Source organism: Anolis sagrei, chromosome 3 (genome assembly GCF_037176765.1).
Source record: "Anolis sagrei isolate rAnoSag1 chromosome 3, rAnoSag1.mat, whole genome shotgun sequence".
NCBI lineage: Eukaryota > Metazoa > Chordata > Lepidosauria > Squamata > Dactyloidae > Anolis > Anolis sagrei.
In genome coordinates this window covers 152297980-152318659 of record NC_090023.1, presented here as the reverse complement: position 1 = coordinate 152318659, position 20680 = coordinate 152297980, and positions in this window count along the sequence as shown.

Sequence of the window (20680 nt, the reverse complement as noted above, 5' to 3'; positions counted from 1 at the left end):
TTCTCTCTTTCCTTCAGTTCCCTAGCAGTAACAATCCTGTTAATAAAATGCTGGTGATGATTGCTAAGCAACTTTCTTTGAAGTGCCTTTGTGACATAAGCATTGGTTCAACCAATACCCACCTTCATCTCAGCCTTTCTTGCTCCTATGCCATATCATCAGGAAGAAATATAAATAGTTCTTCAAATATCATTAATTCTGATGATTCCACATCTTTGGCTGTTCTGGTAAGGGCTGATGAGACCTGAAATGCATCAAGATATGAAGGGCTGATGAGACCTGAAATATACAAATATATGTCTCATTTGTGCCTTAGTCTTATTGTGGGTCAGATTAGTATAAAAAGAGTCTTCCCTATTCTAGTGCCTTCTAGATGTTTTGGAGTATGCTTTTAGTCCTTTTCATCCATCCAAAATGTCTGAACAGGCCTGGAAGGCAATAGAGAGGACCAAAGAAACATGATGACAGCAATAGACACAAGTTTCCAGACTACCTATGCGCTTAAGAATGATCTTGGCAATGAACCAACTATTCATCATGATCTGAACTTGATTCAGAAAGAAGTAAGACCAGAGAAGAAAGATTTTCTGAAAAATTACTTGGAACTGCCAAGGCAAAAAATATGAAGGTTAAGGAAGGTTTTTTATTTGTTATATGGCAGTAATTTTCCACACTGATCAATAAAGGCATTAACAAAGGAATAGTGTGTTTGGCAAAGGCCTCCATTTCCCCGATTCAGAGAGTTATATGCTTGTATGATGTTCCATTAGACATTACTGATACTCTGAGTGGATGTGAAGGGCCCATCTGTGCACACTGCAGTCTTAATTCAAGCGCAACATAACAAGTGACAGTCAGCGTCTAGACTGAAAAGGAAGGACAAGGGTCATGTTGATGTCATACTATTACATGGAAACACTGGAGGAGAATGCTTAGCAGTGCCATTATGCTAGGCTCTTTACTCCCTTTTCCTCCATTCTGTGAGTGGCCCTTTTGGTAGAGGAAGGAAGGCATATGCTTGGTAACCTCCTCCAGCTTGAGGTCTGAGAATAATGCAAACTGTAGTTCTAGACATGTGGAGACCAGCAGGTTTGTGAAAATTGGTGTATTGAAAGTGTATCTGCTAGGTTTGGTTTTGCACAGAACTGACTCCACTCCACCTCAGATTGTTGTAACTTGAAAGTCAGTGTTTTGGGTGCGGAGAATAATAATAATAATAATAATAATAATAATAATAATACTTTATTTGTACCCCGCTACCATCTTCCCAAGGGACTCGGTGCGGCTTACATGAGGCCAAGCCCACAGTACATCAATAAACAAAAGCAATAACAATAATCAATACAAAACAGTAAAAATAAACTCAAAACCAGAAAATACACAATAAGCAATAGACAATAACAATATCAAAACATACAGCATTTAAAAACCTATGGCCGGGCCAAATGTAATAATTCAAATTTTAAATCAAAAAGTGCTGGGCATGAACAAGGTAAGGCAAATTAGAATAGGGTTTTCAGAGAAAGATAAGGGCATACAGACAATCCTAAGTCAGTATTAAAGTGCATTTGAGGACATATTGCTAAGAGTTTTCCTTATTCTGGGAAGGTACACTGGAACAACCACGTTTTCAGGCTCCTCCTAAAGACTGCCAGCGTTGGGGCATGTTTGATGTCCTTAGGGAGTGAATTCCAGAGTCGAGGGGACACCCCAAGAAGGCCCTCTCCCTCGTCCCCACCAATCGCACCTGCGATTGGTGGGGAGCACACGCAGCTGCGAGTGGTGGGAGCACATGCAGGGCCTCTCCAGATGATTGAAGAGAACATGTGGGTTCGTACACAGAAATGTGGTCACGCAGGTAGGTGGGTCCCAAACCATTCAGGGCTTTGTAGGTAAGAACCTGCACCTTGAATTGGGACCGGAAAATAAACGGCAGCCAGTGGAGCTCCTTAAATAGGAGGGTTGACCGCTCCCTGCAAGAAGCACCGGTTAGTAACCTAGCTGCCGCCCATTGTACCAATTGAAATTTACAGACCATTTTCAAGTGCAGCCCCACATAGAGTGCATTACAGTAATCCAATCTGGAGGTGACTAAGGCATGGACCACCCTGACCAGATCCGACTTCACAAGGTACAGTCGCAGTTGGTACACGAATCTTAATTGTGTGAAGGCTCTCCCGGCCACCACCAATGCCTAAGCTTCAAGCGTAAGTGATGAGTCCAGGAGGACACCCAGACTGCGGACCTGTGACTTCAGGGGGAGTCTAACCCCATCCAGCACAGGTTGCCATCCTATAGGGTTGCCACCCTATACCTCTGTCTTGTCGGGATTGATCCTCAACTTGTTCCTCCTCATCCAGACAGCCACAGCGGCCAGGCACTCGTCCAGCTTCCTTGGAGTTAGGTGGAAAAGAGTAGTAGAGTTGCGTGTCATCTGCATAGAGGTGGCACTGAACTCCAAAACTCCGGATGACCTCTCCCAGTGGTTTCATGTAGATATTAAAAAGCATGGGGGCAGAATGGAACCTTGCGGGACCCCACAGGTCAAAGGCCAGGGGTCCGAGCAGGTGTTACCCAGCTTCACCATCTGGGAACGACCCTCCAGGAAGGACCGGAGCCACGACAAGGCCGTGCCCCCAAGACCCATCCCGGAGAGTCGTCCCAGAAGGATACCATGATCGATGGTATCGAAAGCTGCTGAGATGTCCAAGAGAACCAGCAGGGTCACACTCCTTCTGTCCAGTTCCCTGCGGAGGTCATCCACCAAGGCAACCAAAGCCGTCTTACTACCATGACCAGGCCTGCAGCCAGACTGTGACTGATCCAGATAGTTGATGTCATCCAGGAAACTCTGGAGCTGAGAGGTGACCACCCGCTCCAGCACCTTGCCCAAGAACCATTGTATTTATTGAATGTAATTGCTGTTTTGCTGTTTTAATGTTTTTAATGTTTTATTGCAATATGAAGTATGATGTTTACTGATTGTATGTATTTTACGGTTGGAAACCGGTCTGAGTCCCTCAAGAGAGGTGAGAAGGTCGGTATATTAAACTTTTAAATAAATAATAAATAAATATGAGAAAGGGAGGTTAGAGATTGATCTGTAGTTGTCCAAGACCATGGAGTCAAGGGAGATCTTTTTCAGGAGTGGTCTGAAAATTTTGTCCCTGTTTGCAACAAGAAGTCATTGGCTTAACTCAGACAAAGAGGGGATGGGAAATTGCAGTCCTCCAAAAGCTGATGTGAGCTGAGATCTAACAATGTTGGGCAGGTCAGTCCTTCCTTCCTCCCTCCTTCCCTGTTCTGAAAGTGCCAGCAGAGTTTCAATAAAAAGGCAACCAAGTGGCTACCATTTCACCTTACTCTTGAGCTACTGCTTTATCATGACATGCCACCATTTCAGAGGTGCGGGAAGATATGGTGTCCCACATGAGCCAGTACATAAAACAACGGGTGCAACGTCTTCTGAAAACCATGCAGTGCTACTTAAAAGTTAAATCAAATGTTGCATTTCAAGACGAGAATCAAACTGTAAAAGTCACTTAGGAATTCAGAGCATTGTGTCATTCTCACTCAACACCCTGACAAGAGTGGTGAAATATTGTTGCAACAATTGTCATGAACTGGATTTGAATGGTTTTTTCCTGTCTTCACCCATAACTATGATTTCTTTAAACATATTTGCAATGGAGCCAAAGACTTTTCTCTCTCCCTTTTTTCAAAGATTGGTTTGATTGTAATTTATAGCAAAGCATGCAACCTCACTGAAGCTTTATGTGGTAAAAAGCTCAGTAACATTTAAGATGTATTACGTATAACAAATGATACAAAACTAATAATGTGGTGGAAGGAAAGTAAGCCCATGTTTACCTGAGTTTTCTGATTTAGAAGGAAATTGCCAGGTGGCAGGTCTCCCAATCTAGCTGACTTTATTGCTCATTTTCAGTTTTGTGGCTTCTTTTGTTTGTTCTCATGGGTCATAATGACTTCTGCAAGAAAAAAAGAAATTGCCTTTTATTTGGTGCATCGAACTGGAGTGTTAGGCAGATGTGAAACTTGTAGTAGGTATTGAACCACACTCAAGTCACAGAGGTTTTAAAATATTCCTTTAAATATCAGTTCATATGTAAAATCTTTACAAGCTACCAAAAGTAATTAGAGCTCATCTAAATCTACTCAAAGCTTCTTTCTGAATAGTTTCACTAGAGAAGCAAATTGCACTCCTCCACCATTTGTTTGCAGTGCTTCTAGTAAAATGTTCATTTGTGTATTTATAATGCTTTCATTTCCTTTCATTCTCTATTGTTTTCAGAGGCAACATGAGTTAGGAAGGTAAATTGATGTATGGATGAAACATTCACACCGCTGCTCAGATCACAACCTTGGATGTTCTGTAGTCATATTTACATATCAGTATTATTCAGTTCAGTCATCATCCTTGCTGTCAAAAGGGTGGGGTGGGGGAAAGGGGAGAAAATGGCCTTATGACTAATCTAGGAACTATGAAGAACAAATCATTATTGTCAAAGCAGCAGAAACCAAATAGGGGTAGATATAGCTTCTTATGGGCCCTTGTCTGTAATACAAAATCTCCCATCTAATCTGAATATATATCAGCATACAATTACATGTCTTCTGATTGCTGATGAAAATTTCCCATTTTTCTACTCAAATTCAATTTCAAAATGATTCCTTCTTGCTCTGTGATGAGCAAACGCACCAATGGTTTTTGGAATATCCAGCTGATGAGTTCATTTATTCTCTGTCAGAAGAGAGCTAGTCCAAGAGTAAGGATGTAAATCTTTGACTATTCTGTCTTCACATGTGAATACAAATAATTGCAGTTTCCCTCTTACTTTGTGTGGGGGACATCTTTGCATGGTTCTTGCCCAGCATATCAAAAAGCATTTAGGGAAATTAATTGTAAAAGAAATCAGGTTTGCATACACAGAAAAAAAATGTGAGTTTCTAGAAAGTTTCCCTTTGTCCAAAAATAATATTTTCTGCAACCCACATTTCCAAAGTCATGTGTTATTTCTTATGCAACATTAGTGGATTTCGTGCAGAAAACTTGACATTTTTTCATTAAATGTGTACATTTCTAGTCCCATTGGTTTTTTGCATGAAAAAGGTGTTTATGCACAGAACCATTATTTTGGAACAAAAAAGTTGCCACAGAATAATTTTCCCCAAACACTTTAGAATATGTAAATATCAGGCAAAATTATGAAAAACTGTTACCTCTTTGCTGTGGTTTCCACCTGGGTTTCTTGAACGCCAGAAAGCTCATTACACAGTCAGACTCCCCCAGAGAAAGAAATAATAAACTCCACCAAATGTTACCTGCAACAGGAAAAGGAAAGTGGTCCCTCCATCCCTATTAATTGAGTAGTTCACTCCTGTGGAGATTTTCTTGCAAATAAGTTCCACTAAGATCAATGGCACTTACTTCCAAGAATGTATTATAAGAATAGACAAACCTGGAAGAGAATTCCTGGGAAGATGGAAGGGAGATTGTATGGATAGTTGCTGAGGGGTGGGATGGTCACTGCAAAACAGCAGTGTGAGCTAGATCCTCTGCAAGAATAAAAGTAGGGGGGAAGTGAGGGAAAGAGAAGCCTCCTTCGGATGTTAAGAAGAGGGTTATGAGCCTTTCCAGTCTGTGAAACCAGGAGAAGAATAGGATGGGTGATCCTATTCCTCATTGGCCTTCTTGGGGAATTTTGGAGGATGGAGAGGGCTATATCCACTTTTCAAAGTTACTGAACTTAAAGTTTCAATGGGGCTTCCCTTAAAATATAGGCATCTCCAATCACACCCTATGTGACCTCATTGTCTTCTCTACTCATTTCCTTTCCAATTCCTTGGGGTGCTTTACTTTGCCAAAGGTTTGCCTGGCAATTCTCTCTTAGTTAGGCAAAGGGTAATGAGACAAAATGATAGGTGGAAAAGGGCTTGATGCCTCAAACTGTACATTCACTCTACGTTTGCTATGGTGGGTAGCATGTTTTCACCACCCGGGTTGTTTCATTTCACCGCTTGCCCCCTGCTTTTTACCATTTCCTCTTACAAAGCAGCAGAAGGAATCACTGACAAAGGGAGGCTAGTAGCTGGAGTGACATTTCAGCAACTGCATGTTCCACTCCTTCAAGTGGCTGGAGTGGAACATCAGACATGGTAGCTCCAAGGTTGGGCAGGAGGGGAAAGGAGATAGACAGAAGTCCAGGCAACCAAAGACAAACCAATGTATGGGCAGTGTTGGAAAATAGGGTCTGTGTGTATGTGAGTGGAAGCTGAAGAGTTCACCCTTAGGAGTGCCAGATGTCTTGCACCACCTCTATGGCCACCAATAGCTCTGAAGAGGGTTGTAGAGCAGAAGGTAAGTGTTTGCATTATCTAGTTCTGCTCTATCAAAACTGTTCTGCCCCATCAAAACTTAGTTTCTACCCCAATTATAAATGGGAGTGTATTTTATGTGCTTAGTACAATAGTACACAACGTTATTGTGGATTTGACTTATTACATGCTTTGCATCCTGGAGAACTTTGCTGCATTTAAAGCTTGCCAAAATCTTCTGCTTCTATTTTTTGATTTCTTTATGGGTAAAGGTTGGGGGGCTGGGGGAGGAGATGAGAGAAAGCAAGCTACATTTTCAGATGGAAAAGATTTTGGCCTCTTGCCAGCTGCTAGACATTCAAGAAGTATAGCGTAATTCATTCCACAGCAATGTAAAGTTTTGTTAGCAGATTCGGTGCTGGCTGCATTACTAATGTTCCATTAAGACGGCCGGCTCTGTATTAAAAGAAAGATCTATGTGCTCTGTACACCCTTGCAACAATAATGCTTGACAATAATTACAGTGACACCCAAGTGTAGGTGGTCCAGTTGGCACCAACGGCACAATATTTCTCTTTAACAAGCATTTGATCAAACATGTTAGCAAACATTTTGCTGAAATGTGGGTTAAGATTATAACAACAACAACAAAAAATCCCTAGAGATGTTAGAATGTCTGTTTGTCTTTATTTATTCATGCATAAGAAAATAAAAACCTACACATAACACAATTCCAGTCACATCAAAAGCCTTGTAGAACTCCCAGAACTATGTGGTATAGGAGGACAGCTCTTTTTGTTGTTTTTCAAGAAGTAGAATAGATGAGCTAGCAACACCTGTTAAATCACTTCAGCCTGAATTGTGTTGCTGCTGTATGAATTGATCATGGAAGATTTCTCTCTCTTCCTCCCTTCCATTTGCTCTCTCTCTGTATGGGAAAGCTTTGTAGCGTTTTCCCAACTTATTAGTTGTCAGTGCCAGCCTGAGACATTTTTTCTACTTGAGAAAAAACAACAATATGCCCCTCTCCTCATTCTGAATACAGAAACCAATTGGACTGGGAGACAAACCCCATTTCAATATTGGTCATAGAACAGTGTCTCCATTACCTATGAAGAAAGCAGGCTAGGTTATGGGGGAAAGGGCAGATTGCATGGGACAGAATTATGTCCCAGATAACTTCGGCAAGTACATCCAAGCTTCCTTGGGCCTAGGCGAGCCCAGTGGGCTTCAAAGGTGGTGAGCGTCAGGGGTGGAGGAGACCATGAAAGTAGAGTGGGGAGAACGGTGGGGCCCACGGGGACAGCCCAGCAGGCCATCACCACAGGCCTATCTCCATGGAATGCAGAGTCATCTTAAACGGTGAGTATATCCCTAACTCTGCATTTTATCTTGAAAAGTTGGGGGTTGTCTTATACCCCCCAGTCGTCTTGTATGCTGAAAAATATGATATGTTATGGAATAATGACTGATTTTCCACCTTTTCACATGGTTCGCCAGAATCACCATGTGTCATGGTGAATTTGGTGACTGTTGTTGGGGTGGGTGGGGAGCCCATTGCCCCACACTCAATATCACTCAGCTTTGCAGGGAACTGATCCCACAGGAGGAAGCACTGACTGTGTGGCTTCCCCCATTGCTTCCTCAGCAACACGGGAAGCATCTCATATTGCCATCATGATTCCACTCTAGATGATCCACAGAGCCCCACCAGAAGTACCCATGCGTTGTGAGATGGGAGCTGGTGGGCTCAGTGGGTCAACTACGGCTGAAACGGCGCATGCTGCTCATCTGATGAGATCATAAGTACGATTGCTCTTTCAGTTTGGTGATACTCAAGTCCTTTCTACACCTAGTAGGGCCAGTGATAGGCTGGTCTGAAAAGGGTAGAGCCCCTGGGTCACCAGTTGCCATCCTCCCCCCCCCCCCCCCATTAAATAAGAGGGGTGGAAAAGGAATATAGTAGCAGTGGTGGCACTTATCTAGCAAGACTCCAGTTATACCACCAATAGTGTAGATGGTGTAATGACATGGAGCTTTTGTTTTGAATACCAGCTGGAGCAAAGGTAGTAGGAACAGTAAGAAATATTAGTGATTTCCCCAGTGATAGCCAGTGTTTTGTGTCTCTGATTTCTCTCCTTGCCTGTTTTCCTATATTAGATTGAAAGTCTTGGACAAGAAGAACAGTGTCACTTTTCCTGGTTTGTTTCTGACATATCAAAATTCATAATTTTTCCTCAAAAACTAGCTCTCCATTTTTACATGACTATATGTGGCAATGGTGACATTCCAAGAATTGTCATATCTATTTAGTGCCTTGATTATATAGCACTCATGGGTGTCCAAGCATCCCCATTTAGTTGTCCTGAATCTATGAGTTGTCCTGTATCCATTTCCAGTTCTACAGTTCCTCCTATCTGATTCATTTTCCCAGCTAACCAAGTGCACAAGAAGTTATCAGTAATATTGCCAGTTGCTTCTCTTATCTGGGGAATAGACCTGACTGTTTAGCAAATCAAGAAAAAAACATGTTGGAGAGATGTGCACAGTAGAGGATCAAATATTCATTATTACTGTATGTTTTCTTCATTTTGGATTGTCATGTCTTTGCCCTTTTAAGCAATTCTCTACTGTGCAAATCTACTATCCAACGTCTTTGTTCTTGATCTGCTCGATATTCACCTGTTTGTTCCATGGTAGGTCAGAATAATTGTATATTCTGATATGTAGGCCTGATTCTCCTACATTTGCCAACCACTCGTCTTTAGATCTGTTATCCTTACTTGTGAAGGTATTTATCTTCTTTGTGTGCCACTATTGTTTCTTGATTAGTAGAAGCTAAGATTATTGGATTTTTATGTCCTTTTGGGAGTGCTAGAGGGCATGTCTGAGCCTTCTGGGGCTTTTCAGGACACGGTGTTGGAAGTAGGACCTCTACTCAACATCTCAAATTGTTACAAAAGCTCAGCACCATATTCTGTATTCTCCTGTTTCTTCCACAGCACCATGACATATGCAAATCTCTGTATAGCTGCTGGTTGGCACACTATTATATGGAAATGAACATATTGACAGCTTCTGAGTCTAGCTGCTAACTGATTAGAATTAATTTGCTGGTTTCCTTTTGTACCTTTGATTACATCCTGGAATGTAGAATATGAGATGAAGTATTTGGGAAGCCTGACTTGGCCACAGTGGTCCACGCTCTTGTTACATCCTGAATAGACTACTGCAATGCACTCTACGTGGGGCTGCCTCTGAAGACTGCCTGGAAGCTTCTACTAGTCCAACGTTCGGCAGCCAGGCTGCTCACTGGGGCTGGGTACGGGAGCGCACAATGTCCTTGTTACGCCAGCTCCACTGGCTGCCTCTCAGCTTCCGAGCACAATTCAAAGTGCTGGCCTTGGCCTATAAAGCCCTTAACAATTTGGCCCAGTTTACTTGTCCAAACGTATCTCCTGCTATGATCCATCAAGGGCCCTAAGATCATCTGAGGAGATACTGCTCATTGTCCCCCCATTGTCATAATCGCGTCTGGCAGGGACAAGGGACAGGGCCTTTTCTGTGGTGGCCCCCCGGCTGTAGAACTCCCTCCTGAGTGAAATTAGATCTGCTGCATCCCTCTTGACCTTCCGGAAACAAGTAAAATCCTGGCTATGGGATCAGGCCTTTGGAGAATAGGCTGACCTACTGACGTGTTGACTTATTTGGAACTGATGGACTGCCCTTGGATTATGATTTAAAACGGTGACCAGTGACTATTTGTTATCTGTTTTTATATTGTTTTATATTGTTTATATGTTTTTATACTGTTTTATATTATTATTATTACATTGCTGTTAATTGTATATTTATGTTTTGATGTGGGCACCATGGAGTGCCACTTTGTTAGCCGTCATGAGTCCCTCTGTGGAGGTTGAGAAAGGACAGGATATAAAAGCCCTAAAAAATAAATAAATAAATATTTCAAACCTGATACATAAAGTGAAATACCATTAAAGGCATAAAATACCAGGCAGATAGAACTCCGTATTTCCATTAGGATACTGCAAGATTGAAACCATCTTTACTGTTGGTGTCTAAATTTCTCCTTCCCATTTAAGTCTAAAAAGTGATAGAATCATAGAATCATAGAGTTGGAAGAGACCTCATGGGCCATCCAGTCCAACCCTCTGCCAAGAAACAGGAAAGTCGCTCCTGGATTCCTTTGCATCTTTTATTGTGTCAATAGATGGTTTACAAAATGGTGCCTGGTTGTTCTAGTTGCATCTAAAGATATAACATGCTTTGGGGGGAAGGAGAGTGTACTGCAGATTTATTAGTTTGCACTCCAATTTCACAGCCCAGGAGTGAATGAGAAGAAACCTGATTTAAATCACTTGGCAATTTCTATTACGGGGGAGGTATAGCAACTGTCGGCTGGTCACTTCCAGATGCTCTCTCTCCTCTGGAAATCAATCCCTCAACTCAAATTGGCTGTGTTGTTTGCTTAATGAAACCCTGTACTCCATAGTCAATAATGCAAACATGCTGCTTTTAGCATTTTTTTTTAAATATTCAAAACAGCAGAGTTATTACTGTTGGGGGAAGGAAACATAGTTGCAGGGATAGACCAGGCAACTAATAATCTTCTTGATGTTTATTGGCACTAAGCATATATTATGTAGTCATTAAGAACAATGACTATGTACACACAATCTCCATATTATTTTTCCCCATAGTTCTCACTGTGCTGGATTGGAAGGCCCTGTGCAATGTGGTAATGTAGAGAAACCCTTAATGTTAATGGCACTTTAACAATCATGCAAGACTAAGCTCTCTGTGACATGCTGCTTTATCCTTGGCTTGATCATGCAACCAACTTGCTCAACATTGCCCCTTTTGTACATTTAATAGCCCGTTAAAAGCTTCTTTTTCTTGATGAACAATTTCCTGTTGCTACAGGGACTTGCGCCCACTGTCCCACATGTTCTCAATCATATCATGTGAACAAGACTCTGGAATCCTATTTTCCAAAGTAATTTGATTCTCATTATCAATTTTTGAAGTAACTTATTACCCATGTAGTATGAAATCTTTATACTTTTTTCTTGAAAACACATACAAATTCAAAACAATGCTTCCCACTGTCCAAACACCAGAATTTTGAGAATAATGTACAAACACATTAATGTTTGGGTTGCTGTAGGTTTTTTGGGCTGTATGGCCATGTTCTAGAAGCATTCTCTCCTGACGTTTCATCTGCAGCTATGGCAGGCATCCTCAGAGGTTGTGAGGTCTGTTGGAAACTAGGAAAATTGGGTTTATGTATTTGTGGAAAGTCCAGGGTGGGAGAAAGAACACAGAGAAGCCATTGAAATCCACAAGCATGTGGACAATTTCAACAGAAAGGAAGAAACCATGAAAATGAACAAAATCTGGCTACTAGAATTCAAAGAAACATTCACACCTACCTCCAGCAGACAAGAGTCCTTTGTCCCACCCTGGTCATTCCACAGATATATAAACCCATTTTCCTAGTTCCAACAGACCTCGCTACCTTTGAGGATGCTTGCCATAGATGCAGGTGAAACGTCAGGAGAGAATGCCTCTAGAACATGGCCATGTAGCTCGAAAAAACCTACAACAACCCAGTGATTCTGGCCATGAAAGCCTTCGACAATACAAAGTTAATTTTATCATTTATTTACATTTTTTGTCCTGTGGGTGGCTGTGTAAGCAAAGTGCAGTGCACTGCTTCACTGGGGATCCTATATTGCCGTCAAGATGGCCCTGCCTGCAGCTCGTGTTAGCCTGGCATTCTTGGTGTGGTTGGGATTTTTTTTTTTCTTCCACAATCAAGCAATTTACCACCAGTAGTCCAGTTGAGGGCTGTACACAGAATGGAAGTGTTTGAGACACATGCGTGTATCTTCAATATTTCTTCATCTCACAGTAAATTATGTATCTCTGTTCAATCCTGTTCCTGTTAAAGTCACACTTGTTTTTCAAGAAGGACACATGAAGACATGATCTTGTCGTAGTCCAGAAAAATCCCGAGGTTGCTATTTTATGCTAAAGCTGCAAACATACTTTCCTGGGAATTGCATGCATGGAACTTCTAAGCAACCAGTGAAAATATGGCAGAATTATAATGCTGATAATTCAACTTCGTCTGTGTTAAGACAACTAAATGCAACCAGATTCCACATTGCTGCATCTTTCCCATTCTGTGCAGTGAGATAATATTAGCCTTTGTTTTGTGACTGTGTTGAGCAGATGAGGATCACTGGCATCCTCTCTTCCATGAACTGACCTGGACTGACCCTGCTTAACTTATGACAACTGACAAGATTGCAGCCTGCGGTGATATGACCAGTGGCACTTTTTCTGCCATCCTGCTCTCTTCTATCTTTGCACTTAATGTGTGTGCGTGCCTGAGTTTCTCCATAAGTATTGTAATGCTATCTGACAAAATCGAGGAACTTGAAAATTGCAGCTCTTGCTTTGTCCTGAACTCACCCCATTATCCTGAAGCTTTAAACTAGTATCTATGATACTGCTTTCAGAGAGGCATAGATAGATGACATAAACACAACTTTTTCTTCTTCAGCCTACTTCTTAATTTAGCCTGTGTGCCCCCCTCCCCTCTTGAAAACCTAGAACAGTGGTTCTCAACCTGGGGCCTTCAACTCCCAGAAATCCTAACAGCTGGTAAACTGGCTGGGATTTCTGGGAGTTGTAGGCCAAAAATATATGGGGACCCCAGGTTGAGAACCACTGCCCTAGAAGAAAGAATAGTATGATAGCTTGAGGCTAGGGACACTTCATCTGAGTGCTGCCCGGTTAGGCACACAAAAATGTCACCAAGAACCTGCAATAAGGTCACGAATTAGTAAAATAATGCTAAAAGATATAGAATACTTTCCAGTATGAAACAATTAAATCATGTTTTCACGATGGTATAACCCAAAGCTGATACTTCTTAGGAATGGCATACCCAGGACAAAATGCTATGGTTGCTAATTTTCACTGGTGTCATGTATCTGCAGCATAGGGACCTTATCACATTAACATAGGGATTTGACACATATCATAGAGAATCTGTGGGGTCCTGGAGGGTCCTGGAGGTGTAGAAACCCATTGTCCATGCCCTGCATCACCCAGCTTCCCCCTTATCCTATCCCACAAAGGAAGCACCCAACACCTGACTTCCCCCCATTGATCCTAATGCAACACGGGAAGCCTTCTGTGTTGCCACTGCAGCAGTATATGCAGATTCCTCTTCCCTTTTGTCAAGGAAGCCTGCCAGAAGTAGATGCACATCATAGGATAGGACCTGTCCAGCTTCATGGCAATAGGGAAGAGAAACTGGGATTCGACTGGCAGTTTAATTCATCTGATGAGGTTGTTACAAAGTAAATGCTATTAGTATATTGCTGATTGGTCCCAAAAAAGAAACCACATTCATGCAGCACTAGAAATGTATGGACTTTGCTCAATTGGTTAGGGTCAGAACAGTTTATTCCAGTAGTTAGAATTTGGGTAAAATCATGAAAGACTAGCACAGAAAAAATTCACATGTCCTCCATGGAGTGTTGGCTCCGAATCATGAATGGAAGTCCCACAATTTATCACCATCTGCTTCCCATGATGTGAAAATAAGGGTGCACATAGTGACAACAAAAACATCATTTCTTACCCACCTCCTCTCATGGCCTGGTTACAACATAGTTAATACATACAGAGGTGGCTCCAGATAATTTTCAACGGTAAGCAAACAGTATTTTGGTGCCCCCCCCCCCCCCCAACCACTTACTGATATATATTTTCTGTTCGTCGTGGGAGTTCTGTGTGCCATATTTGGTTCAATTCCATCATAGGTGGAGTTCAGAATGTTCTTTGATTATAGGTGAACTATACATCTCAGTAACTACAACTCGCATATGCCAAGGTCTATTTTCCCCCAAGAGCGCCTCAAGAGCGCCCCTGGGAAAAATTGCAAATGCTTACTTTGCGTAATGAGTTGAGCCGCTCCTGAATACATATAACATTGTAAATGTTCTATAAAATACGCATATTGAAACATATGTCTATAAAATACACATATTAAATGTATTTCTATAAGCAACACTGGTTAGCTGAAGCCTGGGGCATTTAACTGCCTCACTTCACCTTTTTAGACATCTTTTGATAAGTGATGTGTGGTAAGATTTTCTCACTTTTCAATGCCTCAATAAGCACCTCATAGATGCATGTTAACTGACTGGATACACCGCATCAGCTATGACAAGATAATGTAGAAAACAACACTTATGGGCAATAGAACATCTTTCTATCATGTTGTATGTGAAAAGAAACATGACCAAGGTGAATAAGGGCATGAAAAAAAATCTACTATGCCCTGAAGATAACTAATAAAATGCCCCTGTTATGTTGAAAGGGTAGAAGGAAGTAGCGTGAAGGGAAAAAGGCTAAAACATGGGCTGCTTGGTCTTAGAAGGCAAACCAAATCATGTCATCAGAAGTCTGCAGTGCCATATTCCAGCCAATTCTTGGGAGATAAATAGCTCCTGGCAATATCCTAGGGGAATATGACAATTGGTTGGGAAAACCAAAATATATTCCCTTTATTTTCTGTTTGTTTGTTCCCATGCAGTTTTCTTTTCCTCTATAATGTTAACTTAAACACCTGAAACAAATATAATGTTGTCTTTAAAGCCCCAGATTGTCCTACCTGATTTAACCACAGAGAAGATATTGTAATCATTGCATCTTTCAGTGCTGATTTTGGGAAAATGTTGCTTTAAATTATTTTTCATTATAATTGTTTCATGGTCTAAATGCAACTAGAGTAGAAACTTACATTCAAGTCAGTATGTTTTCCCAGTTTTTTGTGGTAAAATTAGGTGCCTCGACTTATATTCAGGTCAGCTTATACTCGAGTATATACGGTATTAAGCTGATTTTCCAGCTGTCTGTTTCAATACACTTTGGGAAAAGAATCCAGTTATAATGGAACAAATGTTTCCTAGTGATTTTCTAATTAAACCAAAGAAAAATGAAGGTGTCTCAAAAGGAGAGTTGAAGATCAGTTACTATTTTATAATCACATTAGTAACAAACTTAAGAAATCTAAAATGTACTTCGTCCAAAGCTTTTCAAGTCTTGCAGATAATATTTTTCCAACTAGAGTGGATCCATTCAGTCAGTGAGATTTACATATGGGTGTGAGTGTATATGTACTTTCAAGTCATCTATCAACTTATGATGACCTCATAGATTTTATAGAGTTTTCTCAGAGTTTGCTACATAGGGACCACCAAACGCAGCGCCCAAAAACGAATCAAGGAACATGAAAGGCACTGCAGACTACTTCAACCAGAGAAGTCAGCCATAGCAGAGCACCTGATGAACCAACTTGGACACAGCATATTATTTGAGAACACAGAAATGCTGGACCACTCTCACAACCACCATGTCAGACTACACAGAGAAGCCATTGTCCACAAGCATGTGGACAATTTGTCCACAAGCATGTGGACAATTTCAACAGAAAGGAGGAAACCATGAAAATGAACAAAATCTGGCTACCAGTATTAAAAAACTCTAAAATTGCAACAGCACAACAACAGAGAGGAAACAAACAAGTACATCTAATCACCTCTCAACAAAGGTTTGCTCTAGGCACTGCCAGGCAATCAAATGCTAATCAAGGTGATCAGTTGAAACATTCACACCTGTCTCCAGCAGACAAGAGTCCTTTGTCTCACCCTGGTCATTCCACAGATATATAAACCCTTTTTCCTAGTTCCAACAGACCTCACTACCTCTGAGGATGCTTGCCATAGATGCAGGCGAAACGTCAGGAGAGAATGCCTCTAGACCATGGCCATATAGCCCAAAAAAATCTACAACAACCCAGTGATTCCGGCCATGAAAGCCTTCGACAATACATTTTCTCAGAGGTTTGTTTGTCATTTTCTTTTTCTGAAATATAGCCCATGGCACCTGATACTCATTGGCAGTCTCCCATTCAGTTACTAACCAGGTCTGACTCTACTTAGCTTTTAAGATCAGACAGGATTGGATAGCACTTATGGGCTGACTTACCAGCCAGTGATGGATTTAAGAGTCTGTTCTAGTTGAGAATAGCAATTGGATTGAGGGTTGTGCTTTAATTTACCTGCACACTGCCTAGAAAATTATTGTCATAGGTTAAACATACACTGATTACATGCACATGTACATGCAAATTATTCTTTAAAGTCACATCTTAACACAGGAGCAAAGAATCTTGTCTTCTGAAGACTTAGCAGTGTAAATAAATGGTGTAGTCAAAGCACTTCCAAGTAGCTCTTGTTGCCGGAGTTGCCATCTTTATTTCAATGGCCCTTAAGAGTGCATAGCTTTGACTGACTTGCACTACAACTAGCTGTAGATTTGCACTTTACCTGAGAGGTGAAACAGATATCAGCTGAGAGGAAGTCTAGTGTATAAGGGAGGAGCATTCATTAATCCATTCAATATCATGTTTTCTTCCCAAATGGAATCCAAATCAACTTAAAAGAAGGTACATGAATTTAAAGTTAGTAATTTAAAAAGTTTTAAAATAATTAAATAAACTGCAATGTTAAAGCATCAGTTCTTTAATGTAAAATCATTTTAAACAATGACAAGAGAAATAAAAAATCAGCATCCATCTCTCCATTACTCCAAAGATTTCCCCACATATTCTTGTTCATTTTTTAAAAAAGATCTTTTCTGCTGGTGGAAGAAGGGGACCAGTTCATTCTCTTCATGGCAGAGTCTTTGCCATGTTTTCATCAAATGTGCCTATGAAAAAGACCCCCTTCCCATTTATAAACCTGGGCAGGGTCACACAGGGAAACATATTTTCCAGATTAGATACTTTCTAGTATAGTATAGTATAGTATAGTATAGTATAGTATAGTATAGTATAGTATAGTAGGTTGAAGAAGCCATCACTGGACCCCACTCAATTGGTAAACTATCGGCCTGTTTCCAATCTTCCCTTTTTGGGCAAAGTCATGGAACGTGTGGTGGCCTCACAACTCCAGGCATTCTTGGTAGACACGGATTATCTAGATCCGGCACAGTCTGGCTTTAGGCCGGGACATGGTACCGAGACAGCCTTGGTCGCCTTAGTGGATGATCTCCGTCGGGAGCTCGACAGGGGGAGTGTGTCCCTGTTGGTGCTACTCGACCTCTCAGCGGCCTTCGATACCGTCGACCACGGTATCCTTCTGGGACGCCTCGCGGGAATGGGTCTCGGAGGTACTGCTCTGCAGTGGCTCCGGTCATTCCTCGAGGGTCGGTCTCAGAAGGTGTCACTGGGGGACTCCTGCTCTACCCCACAACCTTTGTCTTGTGGGGTTCCTCAGGGTTCAATACTGTCCCCCATGTTGTTTAACATCTACATGAAGCCGCTGGGCGAGATCATCCGGAGTTTCGGGGTGCGGTGTCATCTGTACGCAGATGATGTCCAACTCTGTCACTCCTTCCCACCCGCTACTAAGGAGGCTGTCGAAGTCCTGAACCAGTGCTTGGCCGCTGTGACGGTCTGGATGGGGGCGAACAAATTGAAATTGAATCCAGACAAGACAGAGGTGCTCCTGGTCAGTCGCAAGGCCGAACAGGGTATAGGGTTACAGCCTGTGTTAGACGGGGTCGCACTCCCCCTGAAGACACAGGTTCGCAGTTTGGGTGTGATCCTGGATTCATCGCTGAGCCTGGAGCCCCAGGTTTCGGCGGTGACCAGGGGAGCATTCGCACAGTTAAGACTCGTGCGCCAACTGCGACCGTACCTTGGGAAGTCTGACTTGGCCACGGTAGTCCACGCTCTGGTTACATCCCGTCTTGATTACTGCAACGCTCTCTACGTGGGGTTGCCTTTGAAGACGGCCCGGAAGCTCCAATTAGTCCAACAGGCGGCAGCCATGGTATTAACAGGGGCTGGGCGCAGGGAGCACACAACTCCTCTGCTGTACCAGCTCCACTGGCTACCGATTAGCTACCGAGCCCAATTCAAAGTGCTGGTTTTGACCTTTAAAGCCCTAAACGGTTCTGGCCCTACATACCTATCCGAACGTATCTCGGCCTATCAGCCCACCAGGACCCTAAGATCTTCAGGAGAAGCCCTTCTCTCTATCCCACCTGCTTCACAGGTGCGGCTTGTGGGAACGAGAGATAGGGCCTTTTCTGTGGTGGCCCCCCGGCTTTGGAATGCCCTCCCTACTGAACTAAGATCAGCCACCTCGCTAATGGCATTTCGGAAAAAGCTAAAAACTTGGATGTTCGAGCAAGTCTTCAATTGATTTTCGATGTGATGTTGTTTGACCATGGACTAGCAATCAAGGATAACGAATTGGATTACGATTTTAACTATGAGATGTCCCGATCTGTATTGGTGGCCCAATACTATGTATGTTTTGTATGTATTCTTAATTTTAATCTTATATGCTTAAAGTGAATTGTATATTTTAACATGTTGTAAACCGCAATGAGTCGCCGCACAGGCTGAGATATTAGCGGTATACAAGTGTACCAAATAAATAAATAAATAAATAGGCACTGCCTAATAAACATGGGTAGACTTCAGTATGAAAGTCCTGCTCACTTTAATACTAATATAGATATTGTTCTGCTGAAGTCTGTGAGCTTCAAGCAAGCATCCACTCTTTTTGTCTAGAGCAGGAGTTCTCAAAACTTTTTTCAGCCACAAAGCCCTTTATAAAGCTAAAGTTTCACATGGAGCCCCCCAAAAATGTTTAATTATCCATCCATCTATCTATCCATCCATCTATCTCAGACATGGGTAAACTTTTAGACAAAGGGGCAACATTGCATTTTAAACATTGGCAGATGGACTGGGCCAGTGGTAGATAGATGGAGAGAGTTGTCTGAACTAACTGAAAAATAACATGAATAAATTCCTATGCAAACTTCACATATCTCATTTTAGTGCAAAGAAATAAATAAAGAACAATACAGTTGAGGAGAAGGAGGAAAACAGAAGAGGTGGCATGCAGCATGGTGCCACAGAGCCCCTCACTATCATTAGCAGAGGCCCAAGGGCTCTATGGAGCACAGTTTGAGAACCCCTGGCCTAGAGAGACAAGACAGCCACAGTTTATGCATTCCCGGTTTATAAACCTGAGTATGAATACCTTTACACTTCTCTTCCCCCTTTGATGGACTGTCACCTTGTCGTGGTGAGGGGGCTTGCGTGTTCCAATGAACCTGCGGGCACAACGACTGGAGTCATGCATTCTCAGGAGTGGCCACAGGGGAGTTTCCAGACCAAGCACTGTTGGGAGACACAAAGAACTCAATGGTGGAGCAGGCGGAGGATAGCATGGTACATGTTACAATGGCTGTGAAGCCGGAAGAAGGCTTGAACAGATTGAGAAGCCACTCAACTATGACACCAGTGGAACCTCACTCTGTGAAGACTGTGTGTTGATCAGTTGTGCACTGATCTCCACACTTCTCTTTTACATTTGAATCCACAGTCTCCATCTTGCTCTTGTGGTGTCTTCCACATCTGATTCTAGGAACAAAAAGATTGCTTTGTTTGCTGTCAAAAGGGCCCTTCAAGGCAGGATCAATATCCCAAGGATCTGATCCCAGGTTTTCTGTTTATCCCAGATTATCTGGCAGTTTGGACTCATATAATCCAGTTTAAAGCAGAAAACCTGGGATCAGATCCTAGAATATAGGACCTTTCTGGAAGGGCCCTAAGGTACCATTTTCTTCTCTTGCATATAGCCTTTGGAAATGTGTGTAATCAGGGCCTTTTCAGGGCTGGCTCTTTCATTGTAAGACTCCTTACCATCTGCTATCTCTTAGGAGGCTAATTTAACACATTTATATTACTTTCTGCTATCTCTTAGGAGGCTAATTTAACACATTTATATTACAAAGTATTAGTGAAGGGAGGGGTGATTTTTAAGCTGATGATTGTGGGTATATTACATCTTATGGGTATACTGTTTTCTTATTGGTGCATTTTAATTGCATTGGATATCCTGAAATGACACTTACGAGCTAATAGTGTTTTACTATTTTATATGTTGCTTTGGAGATCTGGTTGAATCGAAGGCCTGAGTGGAAATTAAATAAATAAATTCTATTATACTGAACTTAAGTGGAACATCTATGCTTGCAAAAGCATTCACTCCCAAAGCAAAGGTTTTTGTATAAAAAAGTAGAACAAGGTGTGCTAATTTGCATATGAAAACCAATATTTCATCATGCTCATCTTCCTCTGATAATAGAAAATTATCTCCAAGGAGGTACCACTCTGTAGAAATCTAATTGGACTTCGAACAACTTCTGAAAA